Below are 26,800 nucleotides of genomic sequence, written 5' to 3' on the forward strand. Positions count from 1 at the left end.
GTATATCAAATTCTGTTGATCTTCTGTTTTGAACTCTGTAGCTGCTTTATTTCCATTATAATTAGAATTTTCTTGAAAATGTTTGCTTTATCTTAATATAAAGTATCAATATTTCCCTACAAAATTTGCAGTACTCTTTGTTCCAAAACACCATTTTTAGTGAATTTCCTCAAATCATGTCAACTTTATTTTCTGTAGTTATTTTCAGTGTTTACCAATAAGATAGGCAAATCTATGTTTTATTACTATTCTATTTTATTAATATATGTATTTTGTTTCTGATAAGTTGAACATTTGTCCACGGGTTTGAGGCTATTCACATATCTTCATTTGTCAAATGCTGCTTGTCTCTCTGATCATTTTTCTAGAAATTTTGTTCACCATTTTATTTAAAATACTGGAAATTAATAATTGTGAGAATGAAAAATCCATATTACAAAAATTCAGGTGTACTAAATGTAAATGATCTTTACACCATTATACATTAGAAAACTTTCTATGATACACATGTAACTATTAATATCTTTCTTACTCTTTACCACTGCAAGTCACTCATTTGCTCTGCCACTATTCTTACATAGAAGTTGGCGCAGTGTAACCCCAAGGGTTTCAGTAAAATGACAGCTCTGGTTCATATAACTTTACGCCTCTTCTGGGTTCAGAAGCTCTTTGGGTGCACATGTTCCTATGACTAAAATGCATTTTCTAAGCTATGGCAAGACAGAAAATAAAAGTAGAAATAATGTTGATGTTACAAATTTAAGTGACTGAATATAATAAAGGCAAATAATTAATAAGATAGATTATGAGTAAAATTGACACATCAGACAAATTTTAATGCGAATTAATAAATAAGAGTCCTTGACATTGGTATATTGAAAGTGGTAATAAAAAAGTACACATTTGTTAGATTAGGATATGCAGTGATAACAAACATTCCCAAATATGAGTGGCTTAACAAAACAAAAGTTTATCTCTCATTCATGCTACATTTTCTTGGTGGTCTATGTCCACACTGTCACTCAGGGATCCAGGCTGATGGAAACTCCAATGTCTAATAACTGCACCAGCTGGATCATTCAGCCTCCTAGTTGCTATATCAAGGGAAGACACTCTGAAGGCATCATGCTAATTCTTCAATGTTTTGATACATGATAGACATACGACATCCCTGTTCTTAGTCTATTAGACAGAATGGGTCATCAGCCCTATCTTGGAATCAGAAGGAGCAGTAATAAAAACCTTAGTATGCCTCCACAATCTTTGCCATTATACGTAAGATTATATTATTTCTAGTAGGATTAACATACAAAAAGTTAAGACTTCTATTTTTAGCAAAGTCCCTCCATCAATGTCTTATTTTATCTTTGGGTGGGAGGCTAAAAACAATGTTGTAAATGATATAGAAGTATGCATCTTTTTAAAATTTATTTTTTATTATTATTACACTTTAAGTTCTAGGGTACATGTGCATAACGTGCAGGTTTGTTACATATGTATACTTGCGCCATGTTGGTGTGCTACACCCATCAACTCATCAGCACCCATCAACTCGTCATTTATATCAGGTATAACTCCCAATGCAATCCCTCCCCCCTCCCCACTCCCCATGATAGGCCCCAGTGTGTGATGTTCCCCTTCCCGAGTCCAGGTGATCTCATTGTTCAGTTCCCACCTATAAGTGAGAACATGCGATGTTTGGTTTTCTGTTCTTGTGATAGTTTGCTAAGAATGATGGTTTCCAGCTGCATCCATGTCCCTACAAAGGACACAAACTCATCCTTTTTTATGGCTGCATAGTATTCCATGGTGTATATGTGCCACATTTTCTTAATCCAGTCTGTCACTGATGGACATTTGGGTTGATTCCAAGTCTTTGCTATTGTGAATAGTGCCACAATAAACATACGTGTGCATGTGTCTTTATAGCAGCATGATTTATAATCCTTTGGCTTGAACTCTATAATCCAAAAACAATTGGATAAATGAGCAATATTATCAAACAAAAGAGGAGTTTTTTTCCCTTTGTCTCATGTTGTTCAATTTCACTGATAATTTAGATAAGATATATACTGCCATATACTGATCAAAAGTACAGTTTATTAGTTTATTAAAATATAGTTTATGCATTTTGTGTTCTATCTAAGAATCCTTGCCTACTCAAAGGTAACAAAGATTTTTCTCCTATATTTTCTTCTATACATGTTATAATTTTGGGTTTTAAATCTGGGTCTATGATCCATTTCAGGTAATTTTTGCATATGATTTTCAGTAAGGATTAATGTTTATTTTGAACATTACTTATTAAAAACATTTATTCTTTCAAATAAAATAATAAAAATTGAAAATGTATGGCTATTCTAGAATATTAGTGTTTTGTGGATCAATTTATACTTGATAAAAACTATATTTTACCTCCCAAACAGAAAGTAATTATTTTACATATCAAAATACTGCTTTGCTCTAGTTTTCTGATAGAGAAGTGAGTCTCATTCCACTTACGTTAAAAATTATTCTGATGCTTTTTGTGATGCAATTTATAATTCCTTTATGGACACCTTTTATGTTACTGTAAAAGCTAATATACATTCTATTTTACACTGTATTTTTGAATGATGACTTTATATGATTAACTATTTTTCAGAGTAAAAATAAATAATCAATAGAAGATTTCAAAGTAAGTAAAATAGAGAAGTAAATGCAAATTTAAACAAATATGGATAGGCTTTGGTCAGTTTGCAGAATATATTCACATATTCCACACATTTTTAAATGACTTGAAAATTTCCTTGAGGTATTTTACTTAAAGATTGGTGAAATAATAGGTAGATTATTCATTGTGGTTTTTGCTTCCTTTCTCCATCTGATTTTTATTGTATAACTTTTAAATTATACATCATGATTCGAGTGCCTGTACTTTTCATAGACGCGCACATGCATATAACATTACTCTGCTATCAAAGAAGATACCACAATTACTCTTAATTAAATCAATCTTTACCTGAGAAAGAAGAAATATAAAAAAAAATCAGTTAGAAAAATTGTAGGGGAAATGGTAACGCATATAACATAGCTAGAAAAAGGAGAAACCTGTGACAAAAGAGAAATTAGAGTGGCATCATGCAGTGTCACAGGCTATTTTGCATGAAGTTCATCCTGAACATAAAGGCAAGACCTAAAGAAACCAGAATAAGAGCACTAGATTTCCACAGAGATGAAGGTAGATGAAAGAAAATAGGTAATTTTATGTCTTGGGCATTTAGAAGAACAAGAATTAATTAAGAGTTGATGAAGAGGAAAATAAAGGTGAAAAACCTGAATACATTGCAAATTTGAATTTAGTAAGTTATATTTTGTAAACTACTTAACTGCAGCATGTCAACCACATATTTATTTCCAGACTAATACATTTACTTTGTGTACCAAACTTCTGCTACCAGTGTGCATGTACAAGAGAGGATAAGATGAAGGAGGGAAAGTAGAGAGGAGAGAGGTGGGGGAGAAAGCAAGAAGAGAGAGAGAGAATATTATATCTTCTGAAAAAAAATCATAATTTGTTTGGTATTTGGTCCGGATTTTGGAGTGAAGACGCGAAGGCATTAATAGTAATTGCCATTTCATCTTTTTTCATTGGAAGGTTTCTAATTGCAGGGAACAAATAAACAAACTGAATGTTCCAAAATGTATTCCTAGAAGCTCAGGATTCTCCTTCTTATATGTGCATGATTCAAAATTTTGGGGAATCCTAGAAGAAATGGATAAATTCCTGGACACACACTCTCTCCCAAGACTAAACCAGGAAGAAGTTGAATCCCTGAATAGACCAATAGCAGGCTCTGAAATTGAGGCAATAATTAATAGCCTACCAACCAAAAAAAGTCCAGGACCAGATGGATTCATTGCAGAATTCTACCAGAGGTACAAGGAGGAGCTGGTACCATTCCTTCTGAAACTATTCCAATCAATAGAAAAAGAGGGAATCCTCCCTTACTCATTTTATGAGGCCAACATCATCCTGATACCAAAGCCTGGCAGAGACACAACAAAAAAAGAGAATTTTAGACCAATATCCCTGATGAACATCGATGCAAAAATCCTCAATAAAATACTGGCAAACCAAATCCAGCAGCACATCAAAAAGCTTACCCACCATGATCAAGTGGGCTTCATCCCTGGGATGCAAGGCTGGTTCGATATATGCAAATCAATAAACATAATCCAGCATATAAACAGAACCAAAGACAAAAACCACATGATTATCTCAATAGATGCAGAAAAGGCCTTTGACAAAATTCAACAGCCCTTCATGCTAAAAACTCTCAATAAATCCAGTATTGATGGAACGTATCTCAAAATAATAAGAGCTATTTATGACAAACCCACAGCCAATATCATACTGAATGGGTGAAAACTGGAAGAATTCCCCTTGAAAACTGGCACAAGACAGGGATGCCCTCTCTAACCACTCCTATTCAACATAGTGTTGGAAGTTCTGGCCAGGGCAGTCAGGCAAGAGAAAGAAATAAAGGGTATTCAATTATGAAAAGAGGAAGTCAAATTGTCCCTGTTTGCAGATGACATGATTGTATATTTAGAAAACCCCATCATCTCAGCCCAAAATCTCCTTAAGCCGATAAGCAACTTCAGCAACGTCTCAGGACACAAAATCAATGTGCAAAAATCACAAGCATTCTTATACAGCAATACCAGACAAACAGAGCCAAATCATGAGTGAACTCCCATTGAAAATTGCTTCAAAGAGAATAAAATACCTAGGAATCCAACTTACAAGGGATGTGAAGGACTTCTTCAAGGAGAACTACAAACCACTGCTCAATGAAATAAAAGAGGGCACAAACAAATGGAAGAACATTCCATGCTCATGGATAGGAAGAATCAATATCGTGAAAATGGCCATACTGCCCAAGGTGATTTATAGAATCAATTGGAAAAAACTACTTTAAAGTTCATATGGAACCAAAAAAGAGCCCGCGTTGCCAAGAGAGTACTAAGCCAAAAGAACAAAGCTGGAGGCATCACACTGCCTGGCTCCAAACTACACTACGAGGCTACAGTAACCAAAACAGCATGGTACTGGTACCAAAACAGAGATGTAGACCGATGGAACAGAACAGAGCCCTCAGAAATAATGCCACACATCTACAACCATCTGATCTTTGACAAATCTGACAAAAACAAGAAATGGGGAAAGGATTCCCTATTTAATAAATGGTGCTGGGAAAGCTGGCTAGCCGTAAGTAGAAAGCTGAAACTGGATCCCTTCCTTACACCTTATACAAAAATTAATTCAAGATGGATTAGAGATTTAAATGTTAGACCTAAAACCATAAAAACGTAGAAGAAAACCTAGGCAATACCATTCAGGACATAGGCATGGGCAAGGACTTCAGCATGGGCAAGGACTTCATGTCTAAAACACCAAAAGCAATGGCAACAAAAGCCAAACTTGACAAATGGGATCTAATCAAACTAAACAGCTATGCACAGCAAAAGAAACTACCATCAGAGTAAACAGGCAACCTACAGAATGGGAGAAAATTTTTGCAATCTACTCATCTGACAAAGGGCTAATAACCAGAACCTACAAAGAACTCAAACAAATTCCCAAGAAAAAAACATCCCCATCAAAAAGTGGGCAAAGGACATGAACAAACACTTCTCAAAAGAAGACATTTATGCAGCCAACAGACACATGAAAAAATGCTCATCATCACTGGCCATCAGAGAAATGCAAACCAAAACCACAATGAGATACCATCTAACACCTGTTAGAATGGCTATCATTAAAAAGTCAGAAAACAACAGGTGCTGGAGAGGATGTGGAGAAATAGGAACACTTTTACACTGTTGGTGGGACTGTAAACTGGTTCAACCATGTGGAAGACAGTGTAGCAATTCCTCAAGGATCTAGAACTAGAAATACCATTTGACCCAGCCATCCCATTACTGGGGATATACCCAAAGTATTATAAATTGTGCTGCTATAAAGACACATGCACACGTATGTTTATTGTGGCGCTATTCACAATAGCAAAGACTTGGAACCAACCCAATGTCCATCAGTGATGGACTGGATTAAGCAAATGTGGCACATATACACCATGGAATACTATGCAGCCATAAAAAAGGATGAGTTGATGTCTTTTGTAGGGACATGGGTGCAGCTGGAAACCATCATTCTCAGCAAACTATCGCAAGAACAGAAAACCCAACACTGCATGTTCTCACTCATAGATGGGAATTGAACGATGAGAACACTTGGACACAGGAAGGGGAACATCACACATTGGGACCTGTCGTGGGGTGGGGGGAAGGGAGAGAGATTGCATTAGGAGATATACCTAATGTAAATGATGAGTTAATGGGTGCAGCACATCAACATGACGCATGTATACATATGTAACAAACCTGCACGTTGTGTACATGTACCCTAGAATATAAAGTATAATAAAAAAATGAAAAATTAAAAGAATTGGGGGAAATTAATTCCTATTTAGACAAAAAAAATTAATGTTTACAGAAATAGTACAAAATAAAATTATTTTGATTCCACATACATCTCTGAAGGGTTAACTTAAATTTATGGTATTATTCCCTGATAATAACTAGTCTGTAGGTTTGTTTTCACTAAATATGGCATATTTTCTCAACAGTTTAGCTTTGAATAATGCCTCATTGCCCCAAAGTCTTCTAGCTCAGAAATCTAGAATTGATGGCTTATTCTTCACTTTTCGATTTTATGTTCACTAAATTCTGTCACATCTTCCTTTGAAAATTCTTTAGTACTCACACCTCATTCTCATTTCCAAATGATATTTTCATTTTCTATGTTTACACGTTTCTTCAGAAGTGCTCTTTGATGTTTTTATTTAATATTCTTACTTCTGTTCAATTATGCAAATATTTTCTCAATATAATTCAGAGATTACTGTTTCTAAAATGAATTATTATTACAGGAACCCACTGTTTAACTCACTCTCCTCAACACTGTTTCTTGTTAAAGAGAATATGATTTGAATTCAGGTCTTGATAGCATCATTACAATCAAGCCATTTAAAGTTTTAAGAGCATCAGTTTTCTCAATAGCATTAGGAGAAATAGCTAACGTAGATGACTGGTTGATGGGTACAGCAAACCACCATGGCACGCATATACCTGTGTAACAAACCTGCACATTCTGCACATGTATCCCAGAACTTAAAGTATAATTTTTAAAAACATTCACAAAACTGGAGTGAATATCTGAAATCCCATTCAGCATTATATACTGTGGTGCTATGATATTGTCTACACAATTAAGCTTAAACTCTGACTTTCAAATTTCTACTAAAATTCACACACCTTATATTTCCAATCCCATTTTTACTGCAGCCTAACATGTATTCGCTGATGTAGGTAAATTAATCTTCTTCTCTAACCAAACCCTATGTGAATCTATCCAATTTGACTTTGACAGTTATGACCTCTGACAGAATGCTTCCATTTCATCTCCAAATCTTCCTCCACATCAAAGTTCAGAAATGAATCTGCACTGTTGTCTATTAGCAAAATATTACCCAATTAGGTGTTTTCCACCTTTGAAGTATTATTTTCTATTTTATATTATTATAATATCAATTAATGAAATAATTAAATATATAGCATTTTCTCTCAATGAACATTCCCTCCTTTTCATCCCCATTGCTATATCTTACCTTTTTTAGGGATTCTGAGCTAAACTATATATATTAGAAATTACATATATAGTATGCTTTTTCCCTAAGTAGTTTCTTTGTAAACTGAAATGGTACTTGCCCTGACATCTTCTCTTCCTCATATATTGAGAAAATATATCTTTATGTTTCTGGCTTTCTAATTCTTTTACAAAATATGCATGTAAAATGACATTGGAAGCTTTTAATGCATCTATTAAGTTTTACTTTTTACTGGTTTTATTGATGATTTGCATTAAAAATGTTTTCTTGTATCATTTTAATATTCTTAGATCTATCTTCCTTGTAGTTAAAAGTTGCTCCCGTTAGTCAGCAATTTATTTTGTTTCGCTAATGTTTTCTTAAGGATTAGACTGTATTCCTGTGATACTCTCCCGTGGCACACTGCACACCCATCACTCTGTTTTTATTACTGGTTTAGCTATCTGTCTTCCTTGCTTAAATATAAGATTAACAAGGTTATAACTAAGATAGGGTCATCTGAATGTTATTGCTGATAAGTGTAGAAGCACAGTGGAGATGTTTTCTGAAGTTGTTATTTTGTATTTGACATTATATATTCTAAATATCAAATAAGACTAGATACCAAGCACTTAGCCTGCCTTATTCTGTCCCCTCATTTAATTAATGTGACTTGTGACTTTTTCATTCTATTATCTTGTACACGGATATCTTAAAAACATTATCATATACAATTCCTTTAAGAAAGTAGTTTTATGTTGTTGTTTTGTTTTGTTTTGTTTCAGTTTAGAAAAAAATCTTTGGACCTGGTTTTGATCAAGGAGAAAAGCAAGGGAATTCAATCATGCGGGTCCAGTGTTTAGATATTTACTTCGTATTTCATGTGTGTTCTGATAATAAAATGCTTGCAAGTCGTTAATAGAAAGAACTAAATGCAATCAAGATAAAATGTAAACATTATAACAGAGTGAAAGATCTGCATTTCAATCATTTAGCTCAAAATATCTTTAGTTATTAAGAAACTCTTAAACATTAGATTATATAATATCAATTAATTACTAACAGGAATTATGGTTATATGTTGATTCGGATCCTCTTAGTAACTATGTAGGCCAACATGTCATATGTAAATATGCAGTTGTGTGTATCTGGATATTTTTATTCACAAACATGTCATTTTTTTATCAAGCATTTTTAATAACTACAACATTAAATGATGATTATACCATAACTCATTTAACAAGCTCCTATGGAAAATAGTGCCTGTTTCTCGATTTTTAATGTTATAAACAAGGATGCAATGAATAATTACATGCACATATCTTTCTGTACCTTTAATTTTTGCCTTCTTAAAGTACTCAAGGTCAATTGATGGGCCAAGTAAATTTCCAATTAAAATAAAACTAGCTGATTAGAACTCTCTTATTTTGCCTAGTAACATAATGGCATTTTGTTCTTATGCTATCTTTCTTTATGGAGAGTTATTATAATCAAAAGATGTGGCCAGGAGCAGTGGCTCACCCCAGCACTTTGGAAGGTCAGAGTAGGCGGATGTCAGGAGTTAGAGACCAGTCTGGTCAACATGGCCAAACTCGGTCTCTACTAAAAATAACAAAATTAGCAGGGCACGGTGGCACGCACCTGTAATCCCAGCTACTCCAGAGGTGGAGGCACGAGAATGACTTGAACCTGGGAGGTGGAACTCGCGGTGAGCAGAGATCCTGCCACTGCACCCCAGCCTGGGCGACAGAGCAAGACTCCGTCTCAAAAAAAAAAAAATTTTTTTATACCTTTAAAGAAGACATACTATTTCTACATCTCAATGAGCAATACTTGATAAGGTATTTGTGACTGTTATGTATGCATATGTTTATAAATGTGGGTGTGGAGAACCTGTTTTTATGTAATAATCGTCATCACAGCTTAACTTACTGAATCATTATACAAATGCAGAAATGGTGAAACATAGTAATAACTTGCCTACGATCATGGTAATTAAATTGTATAACTGAATTTCTACCAGTTACTAAGTTCTCACATTTAAAATTTATATAGAGAATAAATTAACTATTAACATAAAGATGACTTTTGGTCAGATATCCACAAAGGAAAATCTACTGCAATCCTGAATAATGGAAAGACATAATCTATTCCTTTTCTGAAAAAGCAAATTGTTATTCTTAGAAAAACAGTAAGGGATGGCAGATACATATAGCAAGTAAAAAATCTAGTGTAAGGAAAATTTCCTGGTATGGAATATAAAGTTTTGTTGTAAATAAAATAGTTAATATCATGGGTTGTAATTTCAGATCCAGTCTTTGTTCTAATGAATATTAACAATGAGTCATTATTTATCCTGTGTAGAATATATATATGTAATTTATTATATGCATATATCCTAAATTAGAAAAAAAACCCTGAAATGTGTTGTTTAGTTACTTTAAATGCTGCTTTATTTCACGTCATTTCAACACAATGATGATAATATCAAAGCTATTATAGTGATGTAAAAACAAATATTTATGATTATGTATTTAGTGTTAGACCAGTTATATAGATTCAAAACCAGTTATATAGATATGCACAAGTTAGAAAGAATGTGAGATATTCTGTAATAACTTGAAAATATATAAATAAAGCCTATCCTTTATAAGTGAATTTGATCAACTATTTACATATCAGGAATTATTATGTAGAAACACCTTGCTTTTATAATAGGTAGTTATTAACTGAAAAAGAATGCATAATTAATGAGCATAGAAATTTTGTTGGTTGGAAAAAAAGACAAAGATCTCCATAAATCCTTTGTAATGAATCCAGATATCATGTCAACTTCCTCATGTTCTGAATTAAGTGTCACTTGATATCTGTCTACCTATTATTCTCTTATTACAATATACCACGCAATGTCATCATCATTAATTGTTTTTCCAAATTCATTCACACCAAGAAAGGAACTCACTTCATGGGAATGTAAGCATCCCTGCAACTGAAAAGACTCAGGGTTCTTTTCTTATGAATGACAAACAATTAATTGCAATCAGTTAATTTAATTGTAATAAGTTTATCCCCAAATTCTCATTGTCCTTTGGTGTTGTGACATGATACACCTTTTAGAAAACCAAGATAATCATACTCGCTAAGATGAAGTGTCTTTGAAGCCAGCCAGCACACCTTCTCTTGTCAGAAATGCTTCTCATCATGTATCATGTTTTTCACCATTTCAAAATTTTGAACCTAAAATGGACAATAATTAGAGTTACGAATATCCTAAGAGAGAAATTATACTGGTAAAATATTTTGTGAGGTTTTTAGAAGACAGATAACAAATGTGAAAATAGATTTTCTTTAAATAATATATCAGTTCGTACCAAGGAAAACATCCACTAACATGGTAAAAGCTTTTTCTTATTTATTTATTTATCTATTTATCTATCTATTTATTGTAGTTTAACTCCAAGCCATACTTTAACTACTACAGCTCTCCATTGTCCCTGTTCCGCCTAATTGTCTGACAAATCACTATTGTTAAATAAAATTAAAATATAAGACAAGATCCAGACAATCTGAAAGCTTCATTAAATTGCACATTCACATTTGATGTACAAAGCAATAAATTTATACAAATTGTAATTATTTATTTCTTATAATAACTCGATGTGGAAGAGATCCAGCACTATATGAGAGAAAAAATAAATTTAAATATCTCTGTATAATAGGAAAAGAGATGTACCTAGTGACTGTATAACTGAATGGAATTACTTCTGATTTTTTTTCTCAGTTTATATGCCAAAGCCTATTCTTAACATCTGCATCCAAGACTCATTTAACAAGTGTTACTGGCTTGAAGGTTGATGAAAATCCTCTCTCATACTCCAACTTTTAACATGAAAATGAAAGAACGGAAACCTAAGACCAAAGGTGTGAATTTTACATTCCCAACTATGCACTTTGGGTTCAGTAAATAAAATAATTCTTTCTTGGCTTTGGAGAAACTAGATTATGTGTCTATCTAAACATAAGGTAGAGGAAGTTCTTTCCTTTTGTATTGTTTTGTTTTCCCACATGAGCTGGTTCTCCAAATTATTTGATTCTGGGAGCATTGAACTCTAAATATAATCTGGGTAAACAGTAGGCAGGCAAGATAATAAAAATAGCATTCATGGGGACACAGTATATTTTCAATTAGGTATATGTTTTTTAACTGATGCTATTTTCCAGCCCTTCTCTTTCCAAACAACTAGGAAAGCTTTGCCAAATCCATCATTAATGTATTTATTTAAGAAAGGCTCACTCTTTGGGCACCTATAATTTAAGTGAGAAATGACAAATTCGTATGGGAGATTTATAAGTAAATGAGACATAACCTCTGATTTTAAGATTCTTAATACAGTAGCATAAAGTGAAGTAAATACAATGCAGTGTTAAGTACTGAAGTGAAACCATTGTTTATGGCTCAGAGGAACAGGAAAGAATTTTCATAGACAAGATATCCCTGAGTAGGATTTCAGTTCCAAGAGAAAGACAATAAGAAGAATTACTTCCCAGAATTAGAAAATAGCATAAGAAAAAAATATTGAATTTGTCTCCATATTTTGGAAACCTTTTTTGAGTCAAGGATTGATCATGATCTACTTCATCTGATACTTCATGTGTGCACTGACTCACTTCTTCCATCATCTCTGGATGTTAGCTCTATCTCCATTTTATAGGAAAATGTGAAAGCCCCATGTATCCTTACATACATTGTCAATAACCAATTAATTTAAACTAACTCATGTAAGACTAGTGATGAAAATCAGACCTTCTACCTTCAAAATCCATCTTCCAAAAGTCACGTTGCCTCCTGAAACTGGGAACTTTAAAGAGGGTACTATGGGAGTTATTTGCTGATCTTCTATGGACATAAAGGTCGCAAAGGCATTAAAAGTGGAATAGGTCACTAAAACAGAGGTTATGTGAATGAGAAAATCTACTCAGAATATACATTTTCTAATATTGTTCAGAGAAAAAAGAACTTTGAGTCATGTGCTAAAATCTTTGTGGGTCAATGTTAGAGTGGCTTGGAGATTGCTGGATAGTGTGAAAAATGATACGTAATAAAGAAAGAGATCATGGATTTTTAACAAGTTCAAAGGAAGAAGGCTAGTAGAGGGAGGCTGCTTTAGCATTTGCTTTGAAATAGAAAACAAAATGCCAAACTTCTCCAGGGAAAGTTGAAGAATAAAGGACTGAAAGGGGTTGATATGGTTTGGCTGTGTCCCCACGCAAATCTCATCTTGAATACCCATGTGTTGTGGGATGGACATGGTGGGACATAATTGAATTATAGAGGCAGATCTTTTCTGTGCTGTTCTCGTGATAGTGAGTAAGTCTCACGAGATCTGATGGTTATTATAAGGGGGCGTTTTCCTGCACAAGCTCTCTTTGCATGCTGCGGTTCATGTAATATGTGATTTGCTCCTCTTTGCCTTCCACCATGATTGTGAGGCTTCCCCAGCCACTTGGAACTGTAAGCCCAATTAAACCTCTTTGTTTTGTAAACTGCCCACTCTCAGGTATGTCTTTATCAGCAGCATGAAAACGGACTAATACAGCGGTAGTGGTATGAAAAGATATACATTTTTCAGGTGAGACACTATAAAATTATATACTTCTTCCATATTGTTTCTCTCTATACATCAAAAGCGCATTTCAAAAAGCAATTAATATTGTGTTTTAAGATATTTTAATAAGGAAGATTTATAAGAGGGACAGGCTAATTAGTATAAAACACATCAGGATAGTTGAATTTGAATCTTGATTGCCATTATTTTTATCATTATTAATACTAGAATTACTCCTTGCATTATGTGTAGATGTTTTCACATATATGGATCAATTCTCTTTTACACATTAGTGATGATTATAGCAGGCAATATATGAACATAAAATAAATAAAGCCAATTTTTGTTTATCTGAAACGTTTCCAAAGGTAATTTATTAAAACATCATTTTTTAATGAATCTATTGTATTTAGTGGAAAAGGAGTTAATTTTTCATGTTGTTTGAGCCCACCATATAATGATCATATGATCATGTCTAGTTTAATGTCTTTCAAGATGGATTCTAATTTGTTTTTAGAGATAATTTAAATGATGGATATAATGCAATTGCATATACTATTTAAAAATTGGTTAGCATGTTCTCTGTGTAAGCGTACATAAGTAAATAACTCTTAAATATTAAAAATTATCAGGCTTTTCATAGTCAGTACATTTACCATATGTAATTTCAAAGATACATTGCTTAAAATTAATCAAACAGATTAATAGGCATAACATCAATAACCAAATAAATCTAAACAACAAAACAACAAAAATCACCTGGCCCTCTTTTGGACAAGTAATCTGTCCCTTAACATGCCTTATACCTTGTATTTGACCACTTATTTATTGAAAAGTATTAGTCTTACCTACTTATTGTTGCTTAGTAACAAACATAAACCTGCTAAAGTTTGTAGTACAAAGTTGTACCATTATTATGAATGTAATGAATGTAATTTAACTTTTATACCTAAACGTTATTTTTATTGACAAGGATGAGATAATGCCTAAAATGGCAATGGTGTTGCCATTTTTACAATAAAATCTTCTAAATGAGTTAATACTTTCAATTTAAGACTGAATTTTAACAACTTATTTCAGGTTTATGTGACAAGTAGAAAAATTCTTATTGTATAATATATCATTATCATTGCAGAAAGAAGAGCTTTTATAAACACAGCAGACAAATTAACACTACAACAGCAAATATGGCAAGAGTTATTGCTCACTCTTGTCATATTTACTAGACTTTTAGAGGCAAAGCAGGGAGCCACATTTGGATATGTAAGATTTAAATCCCAACATAATATAAACAACCAACAATATCAATAATATTTATCAAAACTAGACACTGTTGTTGAATGGAGTCAATGTAATCCAAAACTTTTGGATAGGATTTAAAACAGTGGACAGATTAGAATTCTAAATAAGGATGTGCAATGGTGGGAAGGGAGTTTCACTTTATTCCCAACACAGAAAACAAGTCAGAGTACTATTGGATTTATTATGTATTGCAGTTAATAAAATCTAGGGCATAACAAAGAAAAAAAATACTTGGTAAGAAAAGTACCATACTTTTAAGAATTAGAAATCAGGATAAGTATGTTCTAGTTCTAATTCTGAAATAGCGACTTTGAGGAAAGATGTCTTTCATATTCCTATTCATTTTCTTCATATGTTTATTAGCAATAGAACTCCCACCCTAAATATATTATTTTCTGAACATTGTGAAGTTAGATAATACATGTGAAAGTGCCTTGTAAACCACAATGTGGTATACACACATCTTACTATTATTAAGAAACACTTGCTATTGTGTTATTTGTAGGCTACATATCAGAATTCTCCATTTAAATATGACTCACCACTAAGTATAAGGGCACTATTATGCTAAAACATGATAGCTAATTACATAGATTCATTCAACCATGAAATTACTTTGTTAATACACAATGGAACAGATTTGTTATGTGTGTTCTTGCAAATGAATACATCTGTGTAAATAGTGACCTTCACTGGATACTTTTTAAAAAATTCTTTGTCTAATAAAATAGTACTTGCAGATATAACTCTCTTTATAATTTGTAAACACAATAACATTCCAGTAATTTCACACCTGTGGTCAAGGAAAGTAATGATTAAACATGACATTATTAATGGAGAACATAAAAAAAGGAATGTAGATGTTGTTTCTGTTGACTGAATAGCTATTTTTCTTTTACTTAAAATACTAGTATCAAACCATTAATGTAAAAAAAAGATATTTAATGTGGTGCTCTTATTCTCTGTATTCTTTTGGATCTGCCTTTGAGTTATTCCTTTAATTGCTTCACTGCCTCAGTGGAATGCTTTTATGTGCCAGAAACCTCTTTAAAACTACAGATAATGTTTAGGTACATTGTGTAGAATGTAGTCTATCCAACACGAATCAATTTGGAGAATTCTCATTTAAATTAAAGAACACCAGCTATTATGAAATCCTTTAATTTTACTATTTGCTCTCTGTATCTTTGCTTTCCAATGGAAACTACAATCTTTGAAGAATTTTTTTTTCAATTAAAATATTTACTTTCCTATGGCAGTCACTAGAAATTATGAGACAGCAAGGGAGCATATTAAGAATAGTTATCTCATCTTAAAAGTTGTGCAACTCATCTGTCAGAGCTAGAGTAGTTTCTCTGTCTTCCATAGATAGGAATTTGTTTCTGTCTACCATGATAAGCAATATTGAGAAAAGATGAACATTGTTTTACTTCCTCCCAAATAGGTAATGAGTTTACAAGAACAATGGACATATTTCAGTGACAAATTGTAAACAATATGTATGGAATCACTGTGTTGTCTGCAGTGATCCTAAGTAAGAAATGTAGTGAATCTGAACAAAAGGCTAATGTAAAAATGGAAGTCTGGTTGTGGAAATCCATTAAACCTGGATAGGATTTGGTGAATGCTGAAAAAAGGCTTCAGCCTTTCCCCATTAGAAAAGGAAATAAGTGGGAGTAATCATAAAGGGCAGAATGAATGTCTGATTAGTAGGAAAAAATAGTAAGTTTACATTTAGTTTGTTAGGAAGTGCCAGTTTTGAGACTCAGAGAAAAGAGTATAGAATTTAAGAGAACTTTAATTGGTCATTGCATGTTTGCTGGCAAAAGAGACAGAAATGAAAGTTGTTTTAAAGGTAATAGGCTTTGCTAGCACGTGAAAGCTGGATATTCGTCATCATTATGATAATAGAAAATGTAATAGTTGGCTCCAAAGTCATCTCAAGCACTATTTAAAGTACGTCCATGTTTTATCTAATGAAGTATTGACATCAACACCATTAAAGAGATACTAAGTATTACCTATTTTTGCAGATGAAAAAAGAATTAGAAAGGCTATATCAATTGCCCAGGGTCACAAAGTTAGTGGTTTGTCCTTATAAGAACCCTGTTCTCAGTGAATTGGAAGAGGAAGTCTAGTAAATTGATGATGACTCTATCCATTAGAAGTAGTTTTCAAATAATTTAAAATATTGATATCTATGAACATTTTGGGAGAAAAAAATGAGTGAGTGAGAATAACATAATTATATTAAAACTAAATAAAATATATTAAGTAATTACTCCAATATCTGTTATCCTATATAGGCAGACTAATTGAAATCTTGGAAGTAGATCTGAATATACTAATGTAAGAATAATTATCATAGAATTAAGGTGAGATTTTTCATATAGAAAAGGAAGAATATTCTTTTTTTTCTGTTTTTAGCTTTTTTTGGTTTGTTTGTTTTCTTTTGTTTTATTTTACTTTAAGTTCTGGGGTACATGTGCAGACTGTGCAGTTTTGTTACATAGGTATACATGTGCCATGGTGGTTTGCTGCACCCATCAACTCGTAACCTGCATTAGGTATTTCTCCTAATGTTATCCCTCCACTACCCCCCCCCATCCCCCGACAGGCCCGGGTGTGCGATGTTCCCCTCCCTGTGTCCATGTGTTCTCATTGTTCAACTCCCACTTATGAGTGACAACATGCAGTGTTTGGTTTTCTGATTGTGTGATAGTTTGCTGAGAATGATGGTTTCCAGCTTCATCCATGTCCCTGCAAAGAACATTAACTCATTCAAAAAAGAATAATATTCTTAGGCCAAGTGATGATTTAGAAAAACAATAATAAAATATTATTTTCTGTTCTCACAATATGCACCAAATAATAAACTCAAGGATTCCAAATATTATGTTTTACTAATAAAATCTTCTAACAACTAGAGCAACATATAAATAAACATTAATTAAAAATAGAAAGGCAAGGGATTTATAACCATAAAAGTTATGTAAGAAATCATAAAAACAATTAAAACTGACATGAACAAAGAAAACAGCAAACATTCAAATAAAATGAAAAAGAAGACAAATGAAAATAAATGTCTCCAGGATATTAGAAAAATAAGGGTCAATATCATAACAATGAAAGTATTTTTACAATATTAAGAATAAAATGTGAAAATTAGAAAATAATATTACAGTAATAAACAAAAATACAAATTGTTAAAGAAATTTAAACTAACTGAAACGTATTTGAATTTTGTAATATTTGAAGACATGTTAAATAAATTAAGGTATGTTATTTTTAATTAATTTTACAACATAGGAAACAATGATACTCTAGGCAAACATATAAATAAATATGCTGGCTGGGCATGGTGGCTCACGCCTGTAATTCCAACACTTTGGGCGGTCGAGGTAGGCAGATTACCTGAAGTCAGGAGTTCAAGACCACTCTGGCCAACATGATGGAAACCTGTCTCCACTAAAAATACAAAAAATTAGCCAGGTATGGTGGCACATGTCTATATTTCCAGCTACTCAGGAGGCTGAGGCAGGAGAATCGCTTGGACCCAGGAGAGGGAGGTTGCAGTGAGCGGAGATCACACCCCTGCATTCCAACCTGGATGTTAAGAGCGAAACTCTGTGAAAGAGAGAGAAAGAAGAGAGAGAGAGAGAGAGGGAAAGAAAGAAAGGAAAAAGAAAGAAATGAGGGAGGGAGGGGAAGACAGAAAATCAGAAAGGAGGGAGGGAGAGAAGGAGGGAAGGAAGGAGGGAGGGAGGGAGGGAGGAAGGAAGGAAGGAAGGAGCGCGAATACAAGAATTGCCTTTACATATTTACAGCAAGATACCATTTTCTTAATACACATACTGAGAAGAAAATGAATAAATACATAAGGATATTAACACATATATCTCTAAATGATGAAATTGTATGTATTTTATGAGGAGATTTTCTTCACATAATTTTGTGGATGATTATAAAGTAATAGCTTACAAAGGCAAAAATAGTTAAATATGCAACACAACCAGAATTTCAGCCTGACTTGTCTTACTTATGTTTATTAATATATATTTTGAACAAGTGTCAGATGGATTACAGGAGGTGGATGTAAACATTTAGATATGACAAATTCATTAAGTGCTCAGTGAAAAACTGCAGTTGCTTGTTTTGTGACGGTGCTAGTTTTCATAGTGGTAGTAAAAGTAGCAATAACAAGATCAGTGGAAGCGGTAGGAGAACAATAGAAGCAAATATAAAGTAATAGTAGGAGTAGCAAAAATAATAGCCATAATAGTATATAAATGTACTTTCCAGTAGTTGACAGTAGAAAGTCAAAAAATAGAAAAGTAATAGATTGTTTAGTATGTTGGAAACGTGATACACTGTAAAAAATAATGAGGTACCACATAATAATTGTGTGGCTTCTAACAACCTGACCAAATGATATTGGTCTGTTTCCCCACTTAGAAGACAGGGTGCATACTATTATACTTATTTTGATAGTTTGATATTCTCATGTAAGAATGAAATATTACAATGTATGACAACCATCCAGAGCAATACTTGACACTTGGTATAAGAAAACAGGTTTTCTTTCTTCTGCTCCCTGACAATATTTTACAACTTTGTAAATATTTTACAAATATTTACAATTTTGTTCATTATAAAATAGTATTTTTCATTTTTAAAATTCTCACATAATTTTTAATCACTGTGAAACAATCTAAATATAGATTTTGATAATCTTTAAGCTTAAATGGTATCAAACCCTGTACTCTTTCTGCATTATGATTTCAATTTGAGTACATGCCTTTCTTCTAGTTCAGTTGTAATATCCTCCATAGAAGAGGCTTGCAGTAAATACATCTCAGACTTCTGGCACCTGACATAGTACCTAGAAAAAGAAATAACGGGCAAGAAGTACCTGAATATAAGATATTTTTTGTTTTTGTTTGTTTGTTTTAATTGAGCTTAAGAAGCAGAAATAACAAGCTAACTATTATTAATCCAAAAATAAAGATGGATAGTCAGTGTGGTTTAAAGCTAGGAGGCCACTTAATTCAGCCCCTGACTCTCATATTGGATTTACAGAGTATAAAATGTATACCTTTAGTAAACTGCCTCAAGACTCAAGTCACCTTCCCATTATTTTTAAGCTCCAGCCATTGATGCAGGAATCAGCCATATGCAGGTGTAACCTGACAGCATCTCATTCCAGTAGGACTTTCATCTCTCTTTTGCACTGGAAATATTCTGTTTCTGCTGTTGTAATAATTGTGGGAATCTACCAAGTGATTTTGACACATGCACAAACCTGACATTTTTGAAGGTAAGACTTAATTAGTGGTATATAAATGTTGGTGGGTAAAATATTCTCCTCTTTTTGTCTCAGATTAAGACTTCAGGTGAATTTTCCAGTGCTCTTAAGAGTGTCTTGATTGGAATCATGCCCCATTTTCCTACGATCATAATCCATTCAATAACACAACTTGATTTTGCTTTCCTCTCTTTAACTTACTCTTCTAGTGTCCATTGATTTTTATTCTTAGGGATCAGTTCCCAAGATAAACAGTCTGCCTGCAAGTACTTGTCTAAATCTCACCTTTTTAGGGAAGCCCAGGTTAAGAGAATGTGGTTAAAAGTCATAGAAAGCAAACCATCAGGATTGGACTCGGGATCTGAACCTTCATTGGTCACGTTGATAACGACTGTATCTGGAAAGTGGGAAGGTGACAACCCCTCACCTAAGGCAGCATAAAAAGTCTCTATAAAGTTGTAATATTGTTAAGAATCATTTGTGGTGGATTGGAATCCTGCATAGTGAAATCTGAAACTCTGGCTTCTGTAATAGTGGTGGCACTGAAATATTGAGCAATGGTATTTTTGTAGCTTTATTGAAGCATAGTTTATATACAAAAATGTGCATATTTAATGTCTACATTTAATGAGTATGGATTTATGTATACACTCATGATACAACTACCATAGTCAATATACTAAACATACCTATCACCACTAAAACTATCCTTTCCTCTTTTATGCCTCCTGTCCCTCACCTGACGTAAGATCACTTTTCATCTAAGCTATCCTCCTAATATATTTTATTTATTTTATTATTTTTTTGAGATGCAATCTTGCTCTGTCACCCAGAATGGAGTGCAGTGGCATGATCTCCACTCACTGCAACCCTCCTGGGTTCAAGCAATTCTCCTGCTTCGGCATCCTGAGTGGCTGGGATTATAGGCACCTGCTACCACGCCCAGCTAATTTTTCTGTTTTTAGTAGAGACAGGGTTTCACCATGTTGGCCAGGCTGGTCTTGAACTCCTGACCTCCAGTGACCTCACCTCCACCTCCTAAAATGCTGGGATTACAGGCATGAGCCACTGTGCCCAGCCTATCCTCCTAATATATTTTAAAGCAGGCAATGGTATTTGTAAGGACTGTGGAGTTAGCTGGATTTTGTTAGCAGTGTTTGAAGCCTTGAAAAAGAGAAAATAAGTTTACATTAATCAACTCTTAAGGCTCTCCGTGGCAGTGTACAAAGAACACCTTTTCTTCTGTAACTGCAGGGCACAGCTTCAGAAGAGACTGAAGGCATGGTCTCTACAGGTCTTCCTGGTCAATTTCAGCACCCTGGGAGAGAAGGAATGGGATTTTATGACCTAGAGTATAGCCATTTTGGCAGAAAAACTGAAAGATCTCTAAACACCAGATTCTCTCTGACTTTACAGGATAGAAAGTGCAATTTCTTCCTTTTTGGCAGGATGAAGTCAGCCGCCCCTGGCCTAGAGAATCTGTAAGAACCTCACCTAAGTTAGGGAGCTCACAAACTGAGGGTTCACAAGGTAAGGCACCATGTCTATCCCTGACCCTGCAGATCAATGACTAGAATTGCTTTACAACATAATTTGAAAGCCAGGAGTAGTACATTCCTTGCTATTGTAAGAAACAGTTACTTAATTCAAAATTGAAAATGTTGCTTAAACATAAGTGACACGTCTCATACTGGCAGGAATGAAGAAACACATCTAGAGGATCTTGATATTATTGAAACAGAGATAGTGGAATAGAAGTCTGGATAAGGGGGAACTTAAGGATATAGTGATTAAGTCAACTAATATTTGCTGTAGAATTTTTAGTGTAAAATTTTATATTTTGATTCATCACAGTTAAATACTAACAGCAAATTGAGAAATAAATAAATTGGAATTGGTTTATAATTAAAATGTGAAGTTTATAGTCCAATGTATTTCAACTTTTATAGTTCAGGGGTTGCAGGTACAGGTGTGTTACATGAGTATGTTGTGTGACAATGAGATTTGGGATATGAATGATTCCATCACTCAGGTAGTGAGTATATATCCAATAGATAGTTTTTCAACCCTCAACCCTCCCCCTTCTTCCCCCAACCCCAGTAGCCCCCAGTGTTTATTGTTCCCATCTTCATGTCCATGTGTAAAAATGTTCAGCTCCCACTTATAAAACAATGTGTGTGCAAATTGTCTTAGTTTAAAGAAAATCTTGAAGATTTGAAGTAATATGCTTTCCACTCTCCCCACCCTGGGAGGATTTACACCAACGTGAGAAAAACAACTAAAATGGAAATAATTTCACTTGAGCTGCAGGATGTTTTAGGCATTGCAAAAATGATCATTTCCATTTCTAACATATGTTACATTTGTCTTTATGAGTTTGGCTGAGAGAAGAGATAATGAATGATGGAAAGATAAAGATTAACATTTTAGTTTGAAAATCTGAATGTCAATGTGGAGAAGTATCATTCTCCCACTGTAAAATATCGATTCAGAGAAAAATATTTGAATTCCTGTTTTCTTTTTAGAGTTTCAGTCCTCTTGGGATATTTCTGAGGTTCTTTATCATAACACTTTAGCAACTGTTTTTTAAAAACAGAGCCTTCTTACTCAGATTATTACATTCTTTCATGCTTATAATGATAACACAATTGTTTGGATTGAATCTATTTTACCAAACGAAATGCTTATATCCTCTCCCATTTGGACAAATTTCCAAGTGCCTCTCAATTGCTGTAATCTTTAGATCCTGTGGAAGGTTTTTTTCCACGCTTCCAACACTGACCTCTAAAAGTAAATCAGTATACTTCTTTAACACTCGCAAATTAGTAATCATCTGTAGAATGCTTAGAATCAATTGTTAATTTTCAGCATCTTTTGACCATCACTGTCTGTCGCTGACCTGTTTAGCTGCAGGGGATAAAAGCTTATAGCATGTGAGGTTGATTTCTTTGATTTTCTGATTCAATGAATATTCTTATCAGAACATTGAGAATACTTTCAGCATCACTGAAACTTTAAGACAGTTGGTTCTCTCATCTCAGGTGTACCAGGAGGCAGTGTATGTGTGTTTACATGAATACTAACCAACAGCTGACCCTCTCCAAGTGGTTATTTTCTGTATAACTTTACTAGACAAAACCTAATTATTATATCTAGTCAGAAATACATATTTTAATTATTACAATTTAAGATCCATGATGAGCTAGCAAAAGTACTGTATTCAAAAGAAAAATTTATTGAAATGACTCCCATTCAATCCCAATTTCCACTGACTTAAAGGAAATTTATACATGGTTTTTATGCAAACATTTTCCAAATGTAATTCATTAGTTTGTTAAACATAGTTACATGGTATTAGCTAGTTCTTACATAATCTTTGATTTCTAAAATTATTCTTCATTTACAAACTACCAAAAAGAAAATGTAGTACACCTACTGAAAAACGTGTACTAATGAGTATATCTAACAATACTCTGCTTCTCATTAAATATTTCATTAAAGTTATTCTATGTCAGATTATCTATCATCTATCTATTCCAATATAACTTGATAAAGAATATCCATAAAACTATTCTTACATAATATTATGTATGAAATCTATAAATATATTCATACACTATAAACCATGTTTGTATCATTGGAATTTTGTCCTTAATTAATGTAAATTCTTATGTTTTCTTCCAGAACCTCAAATGTGGGAATATTTTTTCATTAAAACAGTAGATTAGCACATGCTGGATGGATTGCAAGATGCAGGTGCACAAATTGTTCTCATGTATTGCAGATGAGTATCCAAACATGCATGCTTGACTAGTCATGCACAACTATGGAAATACATCTGCAGAACAAAAGGGTCTTAGCATCTGTCCCATGCACTGTAACTCTCATTAATTAAAAGCATTTACTCCATTTCAAAATATCATCAGTTTGATACTGCTCTGCTTCAGGCCCAGATGTGTAGTCATGGCAAAGAGCATGAGGTTAAATATCCCAAATAATAAGAAACTTTGTAACAATGCAGCACAGTTCATACCAATGTGGAAAAGTGTATATAGAAATTGAAAATTGAATTTGTGTTTAATTTTAGGGCACAATTAAAATATTTGGCAAGATATCTTAGACTCAAACCTATTTGGGAAAAAAATAAGTACTTAATTCATGATTTCTCTCCTGCATACTGCATTCGGTCTCCAATGTGGCATATTCTAGCAGCATGGACCGATAAAATCTTGCCAAAGCATTTTGTTTTAACTGTCCTTTGCCAATAAATGCAGCCAGATTCAGGAAAACAAATGTGTTGTTATTTTCCAGTTTCACATTGCAAGAAGCATTCATTTTTTATTTGCCTATAACACATTACCAAGTTAAAATCTAAACTTGTGAGAATAAAACATAACTACCAACAAAATAAAAAATAAAAGTAATTTGTTCACATATGTCAGAGCTATTATTATACCACACATGAAGCAAATAGTTTTCAATGCTTGTCTTTCTCTAAGGAAACAGACAATAATATTTGCACAAATGGTTTGGGCACAGTAAAACTTATATCATAATCCAGAAAGTACTGATCAGCTACCTGGATATTTAGGAAAAGCAGTCCTTGAGCCACAAAACTGGTGTTTAAATACAGTTACTCATTTGTAATGAGTTGAATATCTTGGAATATTTATTTTTTAGTTTGTTCTTGAAGCGACCCTGTAATGTCGTTGCAAATTGTGGTCACTTTGCTGTTTTCCTCTTTGGTTTTAGATATGGGGCTATGTTCAGGGGTCTTGTGAATCTGATAATTTCCTGGTTTTATTTTTTGTTTTTGTTTTCACAGGCGCAGGATGTACTAGAATGGGGTGGTGTGTTTCTAGATAGCTATTTCTTCTCAGTGGTAATGATAACAGCTGACACTGGCACATGCCAAGGATTGTCCCAAACACTTACATGTACAATTAATTTAATGCTCACCATACTATAAAGTAGATACAATTATCACTACCTCTCCTTTAAATATGAGGAATTTGAGACACAGATAATTTATCAAAAACAGTCACATATTACTTTGATGGCAGTGGCAGCCATCTGGAGTGACTGTTGCCATTATGCTGGCCACAGCAGGGAGATATGGCTGGGGCTGCATTCTCCATGGAGCTAGCAGGAGCTGGGGACAAGCAAGAGCCCTGCCCCGTCTGAGTTGGGGCAGGAGCTCCCTGTGTGCTGCTACAGCTGCCCAAGTCATGGCTGCAGACCTGGGCTTCCTGCTCCCTGGAGCAGACAGGAGCCTCTCCCTCCCAGGCACAGCTGAAGCTGAAGATCTGGGCATCTGCATTCCTGGGGACCCAGGGAAGCCCCCTTGCCCTCACAGGCTCAGAAATGCCTGTTCCCAGTGCCTGGCTTCTCCCTGCTGTTGGCAACCACTCCAATCTCAAAGCAAAGTCAGGGCCAAGGCCAGGCACTGTCACAGCCCAGTCAGGTGTACACACACTCAGAGCAGTGCTGACATACCAGCTCCCTGCTGCCTCTGTCCCCTCCCAATTTTGGGCATCTATGAGAAAAGAAGGGAAGCTGAGGAGGAGCTGAGGGCAGCTCAGTGCTGGCCTGCAGGTGCTCCTTGGCAACTACAGCCTAGGTTCCATGAATGGCATTGGGAGGCAAATAGGTTCCTGAGTGGAAGGGTGTGGGTCCCCAGTGAGACCCCACCTTCAGGCTAGGGAAAACCTGAAGGCTGGTGGTCAGGCTGGCAGTCTCACAGATCAGAGTGGGTACTTGTGGTGCCTTTTCTGGGCCCTCCTGAGGCCACCCATGGACCAACTCGTGTGCACTTCCTCCCCTCTGAGGCTCATAAAAGCCCTGGGCTCAGCCAGAGCTGAGCAGACAGCAGGACTACTGGCTATAGAGAGGAGCTATGCACTCCAGGACCTCCTCTCTGGTGAGAGTGGCAGATCTCAGGATGACTGGCTGCAGAAAGGAACTACCAACTCCAGGGCCTTCTCTCTGCTGAGAGCAGCAGAGATGACAGGAGAACCTGCTGCAGAGGGAAGCTACCCACTCCAGGGCCTCCTCTGAGCTATTGTCACTCAATCAAGCTCCTCTGGATTTTGCTTACCCTTGACTTATCTGCATGCCTCAGTCTTCCCGGACACAGGAGAAGAAGTCTGGACCCGCTGGGTGAGGCTAAAAGAGCTGTAATCTAAACAGGGCTGAGACATGCCCCTTGCTCACCACAAAGTGGGTGAATAGAAAAAAAGAAGAGCTGTGATTCTCTGGGGAGCCCAGACCTAGGAGGTCCCCAAGCCAGAACTCACTGCAAGCTCCGCCTCCCGGGTTTACGCCATTCTCCTGCCTCAGCCTCCCGCCTCCCGGGTTTACGCCATTCTCCTGCCTCAGCCTCCCGAGTAGCTGGGACTACAGGCGCCCGCCACCACGCCTGGCTAGTTTTTTGTATTTTTTTAGTAGAGACGGGATTTCACCAGATTAGCCAGGATGGTCTCGATCTCCTGACCTCGTGATCCGCCCGTCTCGGCCTCCCAAAGTGCTGGGATTACAGGCTTGAGCCACCGCGCCCGGCCGATTCTTTCTGTATTTTAGCCAATAAAACCACATTTCTCTAACACTATTTTCTAAAATTTCCTTTTAATATATACATTTCTTTTTGCTATACTCTGCTTAACGCAGGGAAGGTATCCCATATCCTGATTGTGCTACTTAAGTGGTTTGGTTTCAGATGGACCATGTATCTATTTGGTCAGATTTCAAAACTGTAGTGATGTCAGCAGCAGCCCGCCTGGAGCAGCCGCTGCCAAGAGGGTGGCTGCAGCAGGGGAGGTGTGGCTGGGCTGCGTGATCCGTGGAGCCAACGGAAGCCAGGAGCAGGCAGGAGCCCCGCCCTCCCAGGCAGAGCT

The 26,800-nt window shown here is 35.0% G+C and overlaps 1 pseudogene; it reads right to left on the reverse strand.

The window, feature by feature from the left end:
* Nucleotides 1-10,602: 10,602 nt before the first annotated feature.
* The window catches only part of LOC126936835 (ADP/ATP translocase 3-like), a 64,644-nt pseudogene continuing 48,446 nt past the window's right edge, over nucleotides 10,603-26,800 (reverse strand).

Source organism: Macaca thibetana, chromosome 15 (assembly GCF_024542745.1).
Source record: "Macaca thibetana thibetana isolate TM-01 chromosome 15, ASM2454274v1, whole genome shotgun sequence".
NCBI lineage: Eukaryota > Metazoa > Chordata > Mammalia > Primates > Cercopithecidae > Macaca > Macaca thibetana.